A 14,758-nucleotide genomic window follows, 5' to 3' on the forward strand; every position below is an offset into this window, starting at 1 on the left:
TTCATTAAGGGATTGTTGCTGACAGTGTCTCAGCCCCCATGCAGGAAGCCAGTCAGTCCCCTCAGCCCCCACAAACCTATCTTTCTCAAGAGTCCAGAAAAACCAGATGTGGAGACCCAGAGTTGAGAGACATAGCAGGGCAGCCAGTGCAATAGGGAGAAGAATCAGCTGCTATGGGTGACAGTCTGACAGCTCTTATATCTAGGAGCCCAGTCCCAGCAACTGGGAGGCCCTAAAAGGTGGCCTTTTTGCCTATGATCTAGTTCAGCTAAAAGGTGGGTGAGAGGAAGCCTCCTAGTCTTGCCAACAAGAACAGTGAATGTGTAGATCAGCACTCCTTCTGCTGGGAAGGGGGTGGGGTTTGTAGAACCTGGTGCTTGTAGTATTGGACACCAGCTACTCCCAGTCTATCCCACTGGCATTAGCAGAAAGGAAGGGACAGGAACTTCCATTGTTTATCAGCAACTTTGGACTAGTTGAAAATGGGTATGTATGGAGGCAAGATTGCTGCTTCGGTGAGGGGCAGGGAGAAGAGGTGCAGTCACAAGAGGAGCATAGAGATATTTTCCCTCCCTTCCTGAAGAGCTCCCAGATGAGAGCATTCCCTCTCAGATCCCATCAGCAGGATCATCTCTTTCTTACCCTTCCCACTCTCCCGGTAGCAACTCTTCCCTCCCGACCCTTACTCATCATGCAAATATCTCTTCTCTCTCCCACCAATTTCCCTGGCAACAGCACCTTCTCTCCCCCTTCCACTGGTGATAGAAGCTCTACAGTTGGGAGAAGTCATTTTCTTTAACAGCACCACTGCCATGGGATAAAAAACCAAGTATAACCCACTCATTAGCAAAGGGATAGGGTTTTCTGTGCTTCAGCTGCACTTGCAGTTGGTGGCCTATCATCCCCAGCTGAACTGGCTCTCATTTACTGGCTGGTGTTTATTTCTCCCCAGTTGCTAAAACTGAGCTCTCCCCATTTCCTTTCCTTCCTCCCAGCTTGCAGGAGCCTGGAATGTATTTTGTCAGGCATGTTGTATGAGAGTAGTCCTTACAAGACACTTGGAAGCATATAACCTGTAGCTGCCTCTTCTCTCCTATATCATTAGGACTGAAGGCTCTCCCTGATCTCACTCTCTGTAAGAAAGTTAGCACCCTTAAAACCAACATTCAAACTAAAATTTGAACTTTAGTATCTTGAAAGCTAAAAACTGAGTGTGAACACTTCAACAGAATTGTTCTATTTCACGATAAGAGGAATTATTCTCTTGTGCTTTGAAGATGTAGTAATGAATTCTGAAATGCAAGAAGACACAAATGAGATACTATGAAAGCTTAACTTGGTATGTTTCCATTTTTTGATTCCTTTTGATGTGTGGGATAAGATTCATTTGTACTGAAATAGGAAATCCAAAGGAAAAGCTGGAGTGTTCAGGGATCTAAAGGAACACTGTCTCTGTCAAAGAGGTTGGTAAAGTGGAGGAAATGTTAACTAGATTTAGATACACAGAATGCAGTATCAAACCCATTCGTATTGCATCGTTAGCTTTGTTTTAATGATTGGCCAGAGACACCAGAAATTTAGAATAGCATTTAGACTTCCCTACGGTTTGGTGTGTGTCTAGATCTGGGATTTTTGCATAGCCCATCATAAAGTCATAAAAGGGCCAGTTGCAAAGTTTTGAACTGGATTTGGCATGAAGTTTCCATATGTGTATGGAAAGGACAGGGAAAGGGGAGTTTGAATGCGGGGGTTGGTTTGAGCTCCACATTAGTTAACTCATTTTTTAAAAAAATCCCATGCTTCTGATCTACCTGGTTGGGAGAGAGGGGGAAGCAAGTAATGGAGGAAACAGAAGGGAGAGGGAAGACAGTAGGGAAAAGCCAAAATGGGAGTGAGAAAAGGGTGAAACGAGGCTTACAGGAATTCAAAAAACTTCATATCAGAGGTAGGCCCATATCCGAACATTCCATACTTGGATATCTGGGTGTTGGAACCTGATCTGGATTCCAGATATTGCATCTGATTCCTATTTGTGTAATCACGCAACCCCAAAGCCCAGTTTTTAATGTCCCAAAACACTGGGTGGATGGGTGGGTGCTGAAATCTGGGTTTAGTTTGTAGCTGTGGCCCATATCTAACTCACAATGTCCTACAATATGTTCACACTGGATGCAAGTGAGCTGTGTTCCTGGCTTAGAATGGCAAAGATGTCAGGTCTTACTCAGGCAGTTACGTGTTTCTGTGCTATAGTTTTTCTAGCTTTGGATGCTAAAGATGGTGGGTTCAAGTCCAACCTAGGTCATCTTGTAGTGTCTAATTCAATTATGGTTACACAATAAAGAATATCAATTACAAATATGTTTATTTATTTTATTTAATTTTTATATCTGAGATTTTTGTGGAGTGTTGAATTAAAAAAGCTGTTTGGATGTGGTGTCGCAGTCTGGTTGTGAAAAGGCTTTATAGTGTAGATTTGTGCATTTGTTTTTCAGATAATACCATGGGTGGGTTCTGCATCTCTCCAGACAAACGGGTCACAGCTCACAGTCAAACTATTTTTATGAGTCCCCATTTGAACATACAATTGCCTGATATGCATGCTTAAGTACCTCTTGTACTTGCAAATAGAAGGTGCTCTCATGCAAATTTTATGGATACAATTTAGGAAGCCCATTTGAAATTTGGCCTTAACAGACATATTCTTCAGTCCTTAACTGATCAAAACTCCCATTGAAGACAAGTGGGAGTTTTGTCCAGTTAGGGCCTGAACTCACTCTCACTGATGTCAATGACACAATTCCCAATAACTTCCTGCTTCCAGTTAGGTTGTTCCTGCAAAATATCTACCAGCAGAGGCATGGAATCTCAACACTTATATTTCTGATCCTAGCTGGTTGACTCCAAGCTACCTGCAGGGGAAAAAGGAAGGGAATGATGAAGAGAAATGTTGCAGCTGCTGGAGGAAAAAGCTAGCTCTTGCCAACAACATAGACCAGTATCAGTCAGAACCATTCCAGGTATGAAAAATATTTTCCCCACTCTCCGTATCCTTCTTTAGCCCTGAAGTTGATTCACCAGCATCTTACATCTGCTACAGGGATTTGTTCTAATGCTCAGTTATTTTTATGCTATGACTTGATCACTTCATCCTCCCCAAGCTGGATCTCAGTGCAGCAGAGGGAGATCGTTGGCAGAAAATCGAACAGAAAGCTAAGAGGGAGCTTAAGGTGGAATTTTCTCCCCTCATGGTTCAATGTAGCCCACATTCATTGACCTCCAGGGCATGTCAGAAGGCCAACATGTTTTCTCAGGCTTTTGAGGAAGGAGTGGGGAGGAGACGAAGGTCTTGGAGAGTGTATTAATAGTCCAGTTTGGGATATTAATGATCTCACTGGATCAACAAAATTAACTGAAGAGCAGATCTACTTTTTCCATTGATCTCTTTTGTTTTATAATGCTTGTATCTATTTTCCTGCACTTAGAATATAGATACATTCATTTAAAAGAAGTCTAAACAAATGCATTAACTGTAAGTTAACTGATGTTATCCAAAGAGCACTGACCTAGTCCAATCTTCAGTTATGATTTTATTACTATATAAATCATTCACATAGCACCATAAATTCCCACCTAAATATAGATAAGACACATCATCTACCCTGAAGAGCTTAGTCTAAATAAGACAAATGCAAGAAAAGACAAAGGCTACCAGTTCAAAAGAAGGAGGTTGTGTGAGGAGAAGGACTCAGGAGGGATCATGTGGAGAGGTTGTGATTACAAGGAGGGATTTCAAAGTGGAGAATGAGGCTGCAGGAGGACAAGATGCCTGACTGAGGCAGCAGGAGAGCATTCACCAATCCAAAAGGAGTAATGAGAGAGACTGGGGTAGAGCATAGGGGAAATGAGAGCGAAGATACAGGTGGAAACAAGAGCATGTAGGGCCCTGTAGATGTGGAAGAGGGGATTGGATGTGATCTTGCAAGAGCTAGGAAAAAGAAAGTGGAGATGTGTTAAAAGGGAAGTAGAAGGCAAAGGTGAATTAGACAATTAAAAATAAATCAGCTTAGGTTTTTACTGCAAAGGATTCTCAAAGGACAAGAGAAAAACAGTACAGTTGCACACTGTGACTTGGTCACCACCTAATAGCCTTTAGCCTAATCAATAAACTCATGCTATACACGGACTATACATAGTGGCTCAGCAGATTTGCCCCAAATATATATTCTGTTCAAACACAGTTAATAACACCGTGTATTAATAAGAGAGCACTTACTGCAGCAAACTAGGTTTTTTGCAGATTTGATGACTCAGGAAATCAATAATGGAACACAGAGCTTTTCACATCTAGGCTATTGCTTCAGATTAGGTTCAGGTCAGTAGTGCCCACAAATCGTTACAGAATAACAACCCTTAGATGGCTCTACTGCATGTGAACTTAAGGTGGGTAAAGTCCAGCTACTGGTCGACAGGTATCTACATAACAAAAACCTGCACAATCACAACTGGTTCTTTTTTTGGCCATTGTATCAGAGGCCAAGAATTGGCTTGGCATGGAGTTTGAATCCTGCTGCCGGGGTGATGGAGCAGATGTTGTTGTTGCTCCTGCAGAAGGCTTTGATAAGTCACACCTTTATTTTTTTTAATATTTATTCAGTGCTGATTAAACTGAACTTTCGTCCTCATTTTCCTTAGATGTGGGCACTGTGATCCAGAGTTGCTGACCACAAAAAGGGCAGAGGCCTACCCTGTGTTGTATGAGATAAAGCCGGTAGAAGTGGGAGCAGGAAGCTTCTCCTTCCATGCTCCGCACATCCATGTGGGTGTGGGGCAGAATATACCCCTAATACCGTGAACTCTAGAAGAAGAGTGCAGCTACTATGCCTGTAACCTCACCACTGCCTCGAGAGCTGCAATCAATCTCATTTGAGGCATGGACTAGCTCCTGGCCTCCAGCCTTCCTGTGAGCATGCTGCAGTCAGTAGTAGCAGCAGAGGGTGGCACCAAGTAAGTCTATTTCCCTCAAGTGTTCCTTGACTCATCCTAGTCTGTATCACTCAGTTTGCTACAGGTCCGCTCACCCCACCACCCAGTATTGTACAGTTGGCAAATCAGAGCAGGATTTTGTCTTTGAACTCACCACACCCATTTTGGGAAATCGGATCTTGACATTATAATACCCGAAGGAGGTGAAGCCCAAAACACAGACTGGATCCTCACATGGTGTAAATATTGGAGATGCACAAATCTACACCACCTGAGGCATTGGCTGATTGTGTTTTTATCCTTTGGATTTATCTATTTGACTGACTAGTGGTTCTGTCTATCTATTGATTTTTAAAAAAAAAATCATAAAGACGCTACCATTATGATAATCTAATCTGAGCTCCTGCATGCCAAGGAATTTTACCAAGTGGTTCTGGTATCAAGCTCATAACTTTTGGGTGAACTAGAACACATCTTTTAGAAGGACATCCAGTCTCAATGTATCTGTGTAATTCATAATGCAGGGTGATTATAATAAAAGAACAAACCATATTTCAGGAGCTAGATTCATTGTATTTTAATGCATTTGACCCTAAATAGCAAAGCATAAAAATCAACAGAACTCTTAAATGTACACTGTAGTAAATTGTTTGCAAAGCACTACAGGATGACTATAAGAGAAAGCAGGGAAGAGTATGAAACCATATATTTTGATAGTTGGAAGTTCTTTGTGCAGGCACACTCCTACATTAAGGGAATATTTTTGGTTGTCCCCTGAAATGTGTATAATTTCAGATAAACCATGTTGATACAAAACTAGAACATAACGCCCATGGGCAGAAATATAAGCAAAGGCATTTACACTGTACCACAGCATTACTTAGTTGTCTCCAGCTGAACTATATTATAAATGAACTATCACAAAAATCTCTGGAGAGCTTCTGGTCAAAAAGTCAGCATGACAGAGAGAACTGCTTTTTCTTGGTTGTGTTGTAAATGTGACAAACATTTCACAGAAACTGCACTGAGAGAAAATTAATCACAAAACAATCTGTACCTGCAACACAAAAATACCACTGACACTGCAATGACAAGAAATGCTCATTATGGGAAGTTCTGAGAAGTTCTGAGTGCCCATAGAAGTCTATGGGCCTCATTCTCCATTGCCTGTCACCTTGTGTGGTCATTTATAGCAGTGCAATATATGGAAGGAGGATATGCTAATTTTGGTAACATTTGATATGTATTTTACATAGGAACAAATGACTACTGTGGGTTCAGGGCAATGGAAAGCCAGGCCCAATGAGAGCTTAGGTGCTCATCACCTGTCAGCATTGGTCCCAGTATTACCCAATTACCAAATGTCAGAATATTTTAAGAAAAATTGTTGAATGAGATCTGAACATTGCTATCTCAGAGGGAATCCCAACGTCTTCATTTCTCTGTGCCTTGATCTCTTCATCTGAAAAATAGTACTTCTGTGTATCCACAGGTGCATGTTATGCCAGGCTGTTATGAGGGATAATTCATTGGTGTTTGTGATGTGATCAGATATTACAGGGACTGGAAATGCCTGTAATAAGTTAATATATTGAGTAACATTTTTATCATATGATTCTAAAATATCATATAATTAGTAATATTTTTGCTACCAGTATTTCCCCCATTATTACTACAAGGTATTGTGCAATATTTGGCATGAAACAGTCATGGAGGAATTAACTATTAAGACACCAAAGAGCCTCTGCACAGAAGAAAACTTCCTTGCTAGGATAGCCATTAAGAATTGAGTTTGGTAGGCAGTTTGAGCATAATAATACCTAGTAGTGCAGTTGGGGTGAGTCAGACCTTCAGAGGAATAGAGCAGATAGGATTTAATATTTCCCTTGAAGAAAGAAGGTTACTTTGGGATTGGAGCAGGAGAAGGGAGTAATAGCAGAACCCTGAAGGATGGACTAGAACAAGGTTTGGTTAAGCACCTGAACATTACGAACTAGTAGAAGCTAAGCAGAACCTGAGCATGTGATGGGTCAGTGATAGTAGCAGTACAATAACTAAGGAGCCTGGCCTGTCAGGTTGTCTGTACATCAAGAGGGTGCTTCCCATCAAAAAGATCCACTCAGTCTCAGCTAGTCCATCCTTAGTAATTTGGCTGGATAAACACCTTGGCAACAATGTTAGCAAGAACTGTGCTATGTGGATACACACCTCAATGGGCTAGAGTGCTGTTGTCCCTGGAGTGGGTGCATTAGAATGCAGAAGCTGCACAAGGAGTCTTTTTTAGCACCAAACAAAGGGACTGCTCTGCTTCCTCCTAGCCCCCAAAAGAGGCAGGGAGGAGTGGAGGGGAGCTGTGGTTATGGATGCCCTTCTCCACTTTGACTAGCAGAGCTGACTGGCCTCAGAGAGGAGAGAAGGCTGCATTGATGTAGGATTATGTATTTGCTTTGCACACTGGAGGACGCAAGGAGACACAATCTTTCCTGAGTCTCAGCCTGATTGGGTGCTGCTCTGTGTTGCCCTGCTGTATATGTAATTTATACAATGGAGACCTCTCTGAAGTGAGTTAGATACATAGGGAACATACCTCTTTGGCAATAAACTCAATAGGGATCAGAGGGACAAATGGACTAACAATTGGACAGGGGATGTTGAACAAATGAGTATATATGAGAGAGAGAGATTGCTCTGTAAACCAAAGTGACACACTTAGCTCCCCAGAACTGACTCAGCACTTATCCAAGAGCTGACTATGGGGAAAGGGAGGCACTGTCCAGAGCAATGATGTAGTTGAATGCATACAGGTTGAGATTTACTGCTCAAACTAGCTTGCTGACTAAGTTAATTCTTTGTTCATTTAAAGGGAATCTATTTTATTCAGTTAATCCAAAGATTGAACCTAATCCTTCTCAAGTCACCTTGATATAAAGCTTCACTCAGTTTTTTAATTTATCATCTTTTTAGTTCTCTTCTAACTAGTAGGAGTTTCTGTATTTTAGCTGACGTGCATACAGTTCATGCATTGTAACCTCTTACTAAACTTTGGCAGCTAAACCAACACTTTTTTTTTTAACGAAAGAGTTGCTATACTACAGCAAACTATTGGTCTATCTAATCCTGTGTGCAGCCTTCTACAATGAACAGCAACTAACTGTTCATGGAAAGATGAACACTTCTCAAAATGCACTTCACCATTTGTACATTGTTACTCAAGGTATTGGGCAGGAAGAAGCAAATTTTCTGTTTCCTTCCTGATAAGCATTAGATACTGGCTGTACAGTCTGAAGCAAGAAGAGATTTTTTAATGTCTTATGACTGATTCACCATGCTTGCTCACATTGTGTAGTACCTTACTCCATAGTAATCCCATTGAAATCACAGGGACTCCTTGTGAAATAAGGTAATACTGAGGGTGACAAATAGAACTGGTCGGGGTTTTGTTTTTTGTTTTTTGGCATAGAGTATTTTTCCAATCCAAAAATTAAATTTAATTGAAACCAACCTTTTTTTCACAGGTAAATTGCAATTCCAATAAAAAGTTTTGATTTGATTTAGGAAATTTCAAACAACTTTTTCCTATTTTGTTTTATTTTGACTTAAAGATTTTCATTTTGTTTTTTAGAAACTTTAAAATTTGTTTTTCATTTTCACTTTTTGGATTTTAGTGTGTTTCCCCGCCCCTGCACATTACTTCCTCCCTTTTCCCAAAATGCAACATCTGGAAAATAGTAAGAAAGTGTGAGAAGATAGGGAAAATCTGGAACTGACAGTTGAAAGCTTGTCCTTTATTAGACTTGGACTATAGAACACAAGTGTAAGGTTAGTTATCACAGACATGTGATGGTTATCATGTTTTGACCTGTAAAGCTTTCTGGTAGTTACCATTAAAAAGTCAGCAGTTAACTTGATAACATCTGAAATATTCCACTTTGCCTTTATTCTTAAAATAGAAATAACAGCAGTGCCTTGTAATCTATGATGTGGCAATTATGGATAAATAATGAATTTTTAATGGTGACCTCTGGTTTTATAGACCAAAATCATGATCTTGAACTGAACCTGAAAACACATGGGTGGCCAGTACAGTCTAAGAACGGATATAATAAACTTGATACAAGAAAAACATTACTTACTCAGGTCACCTTACTTTGTGGTAGTTTAAGACTCCAAGTACTTTTTGTGGTATGCATTACAATGATTTCAGAAGGCAAAGTCTATATCTTAGAGGAAAGCACAAATGTCTAGCTAGGCATGGATGGAAAAACCCCCACTCTGGACTACTGATGCTACCTAAGAATCTGGGAACAACTGAGGACTCAGAAAGACCCCCATGTTGTGAACCTCAGTAATAATACTAGGTCCCTTATAAAGAACAAACATTATTCTAATCTTCTCTAGATGTTTCAGCTTAGTCTACCTTTTCTGGAAAAAGGAATGACAAAACACAAATTCATACACTCCTTCCTCACCGCAGTTTAAAATTCACTAGAATGGATTTTTTTTGCTTTTAGAAAGACCTAACTGTTTTGTGCTTCCTTCAAGTGGAAGTTTAATCCTCATGGTAATTTTTCAAGATTTCTTGATTATTGGGTTTGTTTTATGGCTGTTTTATGTAACAAAACTGATCTGATGAGAGAACTTTGCTAGTAAATAAAAGAGGTTAATATTAACCAATGCAGCAGATAATTTCTTATCCAGTTGCATGCATGATACTTTTTATTAACATCCTGCAGTACATGACACATTGTGGTTTGCCTTATATATAATATTGATTATTAAATGTATAATTGAAAAATGTAAGATGTCCTGTTGTTACAAGAAAGAAAGCTATTAAGTAAAAGTGTACTAAAATCTAGAGAAATCTTTGTGGACCTAAGTTATCTGTATGTCAGTGATTTTTCTAGAGAAATAAGGGGCTGCTAAATAGAAAGTAGTCTATTTTGCTGCAATTCTCTAAACCAGTCCTGCAAACATTTATTCTGATGAGTTGTGCTACAGAAGTTCAAAGGACAAATCAAATGAGTAAGGATTTGAAGGCTTGGCTGTTATCATTTGGTTGCAGTTTACATTCATACAAAATAACTTGTTTTCTGCAGTCTGTTAGCAAAGACTTCCATGAATTACTATTGTTTTCATATGGATAGCAAAATTCTCTGTCTGTTTTCCCAGTCATAAGGATGAAAAGTCTGACTGGAAAATGCAAACATGCTAATCTAACACAGAGGAATTTTCACAGAGGTGTAAATAATCTAGTTTTTGGCCATATGTGCTGCAATTTGGGAAAGGTAAAAACTCAGAGTGAAAATGTAGCGTGCTCTTTCTTCTGTCTGAAACTGTAGAAATAGACAGGCCTTGTGCTTTGACTCCTTATACATCATTGGTGCAAATCAGTTGCAGAAAGCATCAAGAAACATCAATACTGACATTGTTTCAGAGGCTTCTTGTGTGAGCAGAATTCAGAAATTTAATTGGTTACAAAACCTATTACACAGTGAGTGGCACTAAGTAATTACACTATAACTGCTGCACAACTGTTATAATTTTTCATGCAGCTATGTTACACGATAACTCTGATGCTAATGCTGATGTTGGGTTAGGCAGCTAAAGAGGGGATTATAATAGAGAAGTGCTAATAGTATGATGTTAGGAAGTTGGCTGCCAGGGAGCCAATGGAAATGGGAGTTTAGGAAAATAAAAAGAAAGATGGAGGAGGAAATTGGAAAAGAGAGAGGGGCAGAGAATGCTGTATCCTTTAACCTGGGGATGTTTTAACTGTTGTGCTGTTGTTGTTAGAGTCTTTAAATCCTTGGAGGGGGGATAGACTGAGAAGTCAAAGAAATCATGACTATGTGAAAAGAATGGGAAGCGACGGGTTTGGGAACAATCACTTCATTTGATGGCTGCAAGGAGTCTTCTCAAATGCATCTGCCAGGTTTGTTAGATTTCTCCAGTGGAAGCAAGTGGACATTTTTTCTGAAAAGAATAAATTGATATTCCTAAAAATACCAGATATTCTCTGGAGTAACATAAAAGAAAGCAAAGGACTCCAGATAGCGGTAGTAGGAATGAAGAGATAGTGATAGATAGTGGTGACATTTTTGTAGTGTCTGAAAATGAGGAAGGTCAAAAAGTTCCTGATCTGTATGAATGAGAGGCCTCCTTATCAGGCACATGGCAACATCCCTTTCATGGTAGATCTAGCTTCTTAAAGGGATATATATATATAGATATATATATAGCTATATAAATACATGCACATAGATAACTGAAAGTTGACAATAAGTTATTTACAGTCACATTAGTTTTATGTTACATCAGCACAATTATATATATATTAAATATATGTACGCGTATATACACTTTCTTAAGTGTTAGCCAACTTGTTTCATACTGCACTCACACATGCTCTCATAGATGGGAGTAGTGTCAGAGAATGGAATGGACAGTCTGTTAACCAAAGGACTCACAGCTGAAGCAAGACAGGCATATACTGGGAAGGCCAGAGGCTGCAGAGCAAATTGTGTAACTTACAGGGGCAGAAGTCCTGGAGGGGTCTGGTCCACACGAACTGCACACAGAGGTGTATTTGGCCTACTTCAGGGGCTGGAGTAGAGGGGGAGCGCCATGTACCCACAGGAACGCTCAAGAGGGAGGTTTCCTGAGCACAGGGGCTATAATTATTTAGCTGCACATGTTTAAGTGTTAGAGGCTCCTTATGTGCTCTTCCTCCCAAGTACACCAGCACATGGACATATCAGAATATAGCTCAAAATACAGGTAAATTGCAGTGAGGTAACAGTAAACTTTGTCAATGTCACACTTATACATATTCTTGCATTTGACCACGATCAGTTCAGCCATAACTAGGTTTCTAATTCTGCATGTGTAATAAAACTTAAAGAAAATGAGACATTTTAAAAAATCAAATTGACTTTTTGAAGACATCCCAACCAACAGATTATATTATCCAAATGAAATGAAATTTTATTATAAAGCCATAGTAGATGTTAAGTTAATCATTGCACACTACATTGGCTGAACATTTCAAATACAGAAGCATGAATTGGTTCATTAAAACCAACCAACCAAAGAATCTCCTAACTGGTTGGAAGATAATTTTAAAATGAAATCAAAAAGATTACAACACCATATGCATGTATATAGCACATTTCAGTTAAAGCTGGCAAAGTACTTTACCAGTTAGGGAGAAAATCCATCCCATAGAATCTAGCATGAGTTTTTCTGCTGGGCACTTGGGTTTCCCTAGCTGGAAGTGGTGAACGACATCTGTTCCCTAAATATATTCCCTCAGGAATATGAGGAATGCAAAGTCTGCTTTTTTCTATTTATGCGGGGAACCAGTTGGAGGTCTCACAGCACATTTATTTGTAATTTTTTACACCTTAACTGAAATGGCAGGATGCTGAATCTTTAATAAAGACTTCCTTTATCTGAAATGTTAATTAATCATTTGTAGTTATATGTGTATCAACAAAAGCAAATCTGTTCTCCTCTCAACTTTTACTTTCTTGGCTTTGGTCATGTCTTGGTCTTTGGTCTTGGCTTTAGTGATGTCACCATTCCACTACTTCTTTAGATATCAGAGCCTTCCAGGGTGGGCTGGCAAGGCTCGATTTTCAAGCAGACAAAGAAATTCTCAGGCCTTTTTCATATGCTGCAGAGAAGTATGAAAGGGCACAAACTCTTTTTAAAATCTCTTTTTCAGATTACCCTTTAAAATTAATGAGTTGTTGTGTCCTATTGCCCTGTGTGTCTAATTCATCAAGAGGTCTTGTTTTGAGGTGAGGTGTCTAAAGGGTTTCCATTTACTATTTATGTCCAGGTCTTTATACTTTTTAATCAAAATAACTTTTGTCTTGCTAAATCACAGTCCCATCTGTAGTGTAGCTGTCTGATAAGAGGCTTAGACTGGTGACTTATTCAGAAATTATTGCTGATTCTGCCTACTCTTTTCCCCTTTCTTAGTTGTTTTTTTCTTTAGGATGATGGTGGGATCTATTGTGCTTATAGGGCTGGTCACACTGACTGTGGTTAAGGCTGCCCAATACTTTCCATTAGAAGACCCTGTTTAAGTTACTTATAACTTCAGCCATTTGGACTGAAAATTTCATGCTGGGTTTCTTCCTCAGGCTGATTTTTTTTTTAAAGTTCCAGCTAAAGTGCTTCAGCCATTCCCAAGAACAAGATAAAGGGGAAATATGTTGTTTTGTTCACATCAAAAATTTCTTTCAGCTCTTTCGTTGGGAAGATCTAGCACCTCCATGCTTTGGATCAGGGACTTGAAAATTGGCAGGAGGGTTTTCCTGCTGTCGGGGATATGCCTTTTGCTGTTCCTGTGAAATATCACACAAATTTAGCCAAGTTATCAGCCAGTAAAAGCTTAAATTCAAATTTGCTCAGTAGAGATTTGTTAGAGTTTGGCAGCTAAGTTATCAAAAGATTCTGTCTGTGCTGGGCATGCTCCAGCCCAGGAATGCAAGGGCTGAGCAGAATTTTCCCTCCAGCTGCAACTTGTGGTTGCTGTGCGCTGCTGTGCCAGTAGTGAAAGCAGGGAGATTCTCTCCTGGACTCTTAGTGCTTCTCTTGTTGGATTCCCAGCAATGTGAAGGAGGAAGCATAACAAGAGCTGGCCTGGGATTGAGGTAGCATTGGAGGAAGTAGATTGGGACAAAGAGTCTGTTGGGGGAGTAGACTGGGAGTTGTGAGATGGGGAAGAACTGACATTATTTTAATGTAGTTTTTTGTGTGCAATAAAATGTAGATTTAAACATTTTCTTATAGCAGTTAGTATTCACAGATACAGTATTAATGTGTAACACAAATTTCTTAATCAGAAAAAATATGAGACAAATGCTGGTTCCATTGAAGTCAGTAGGAGTTTTTTCTTTGACTTCGGTGGGATCAAGATATGGCCTTATAGGTATAGATTTATAACCATCCAGTAGATGTTAGTTCTTGTTGAATGATAAATATTATATTTGTAGACTAGGAAATACTTTCACATACTTATGATAGTCGATATAATTGTTCTGAACTGGCTATTAGAAAATAGCTCTTTTTAATAGTTTTCGGTAGGTGGGTGAAATCACTTGGGATTGATGGGGTGGAATTCCATGACAAAAGCAGTCCTGTCACATGTTTTTGTCTGTACATTAATGAATACTACTCTTGGTAATTCAAAAGACTGCTTCATTTGTTGTATGACACAGAGTTTGAATGCTTGGCACTGGAGTTCTTCTTTCAGTTCTTTTAGTTGTTTCATCTATGCATTGTCATTACCACAGATGTATCTCATTCTAGCATCCTTAGCTGTATTGATAATAAATTGATATATTTTCTAATGTTATAATATAGGGCCAGATTTTGATTTCAGTTACACAGACCAAAGAGGCATTCCTTGCCTCAGAGAGCTTAGAGTGTAACTATAAGGTCCACATTTTGCTTTCATTTACACCAGTGTAAAGTCAGTTCAAGTCTGCCATAGTCAACTGAGTAAGTAAGAGCAAAGTTTTATGTGACTGCCTTAGAATTTGGTTTTATGCTGTTGTTTCATATATTTATTTTAAAATACTTAAAAATATTTCAGCTAGCCCAAAGGTTACAGCTGCAATCTAACAATAAATACTAGCTAATGAAAATACTATCACTATCGCTAACATATCTTCTGTTGGAACAGATATATGTATTAAATAGGGCATAGGATCTAATTTTCCACATTAAATGCTCCAATTTAGTGGCTTTCTGAGGAACTAAC

General features: G+C 39.3%; 1 long non-coding RNA gene across 2 annotated transcripts in view; it reads left to right on the plus strand.

Moving 5' to 3' along the window:
• The first annotated feature begins 902 nt into the window (after positions 1 to 902).
• The window catches only part of LOC119860968, a 154,632-nt gene continuing 140,776 nt past the window's right edge, over positions 903 to 14,758 (plus strand). Inside the window, exons 1-3 of one of the 2 annotated variants that reach the window (XR_006274224.1) lie at positions 903 to 1,339; positions 2,826 to 3,017; positions 4,693 to 5,004. This is a non-coding gene — a long non-coding RNA (uncharacterized LOC119860968). The remainder of the gene's footprint in view (positions 1,340 to 2,825; positions 3,018 to 4,692; positions 5,005 to 14,758) is intronic. The other variant, XR_006274223.1, reaches the window with a different exon arrangement.

This window comes from Dermochelys coriacea, chromosome 9, assembly GCF_009764565.3.
Source record: "Dermochelys coriacea isolate rDerCor1 chromosome 9, rDerCor1.pri.v4, whole genome shotgun sequence".
Lineage (NCBI taxonomy): Eukaryota > Metazoa > Chordata > Testudines > Dermochelyidae > Dermochelys > Dermochelys coriacea.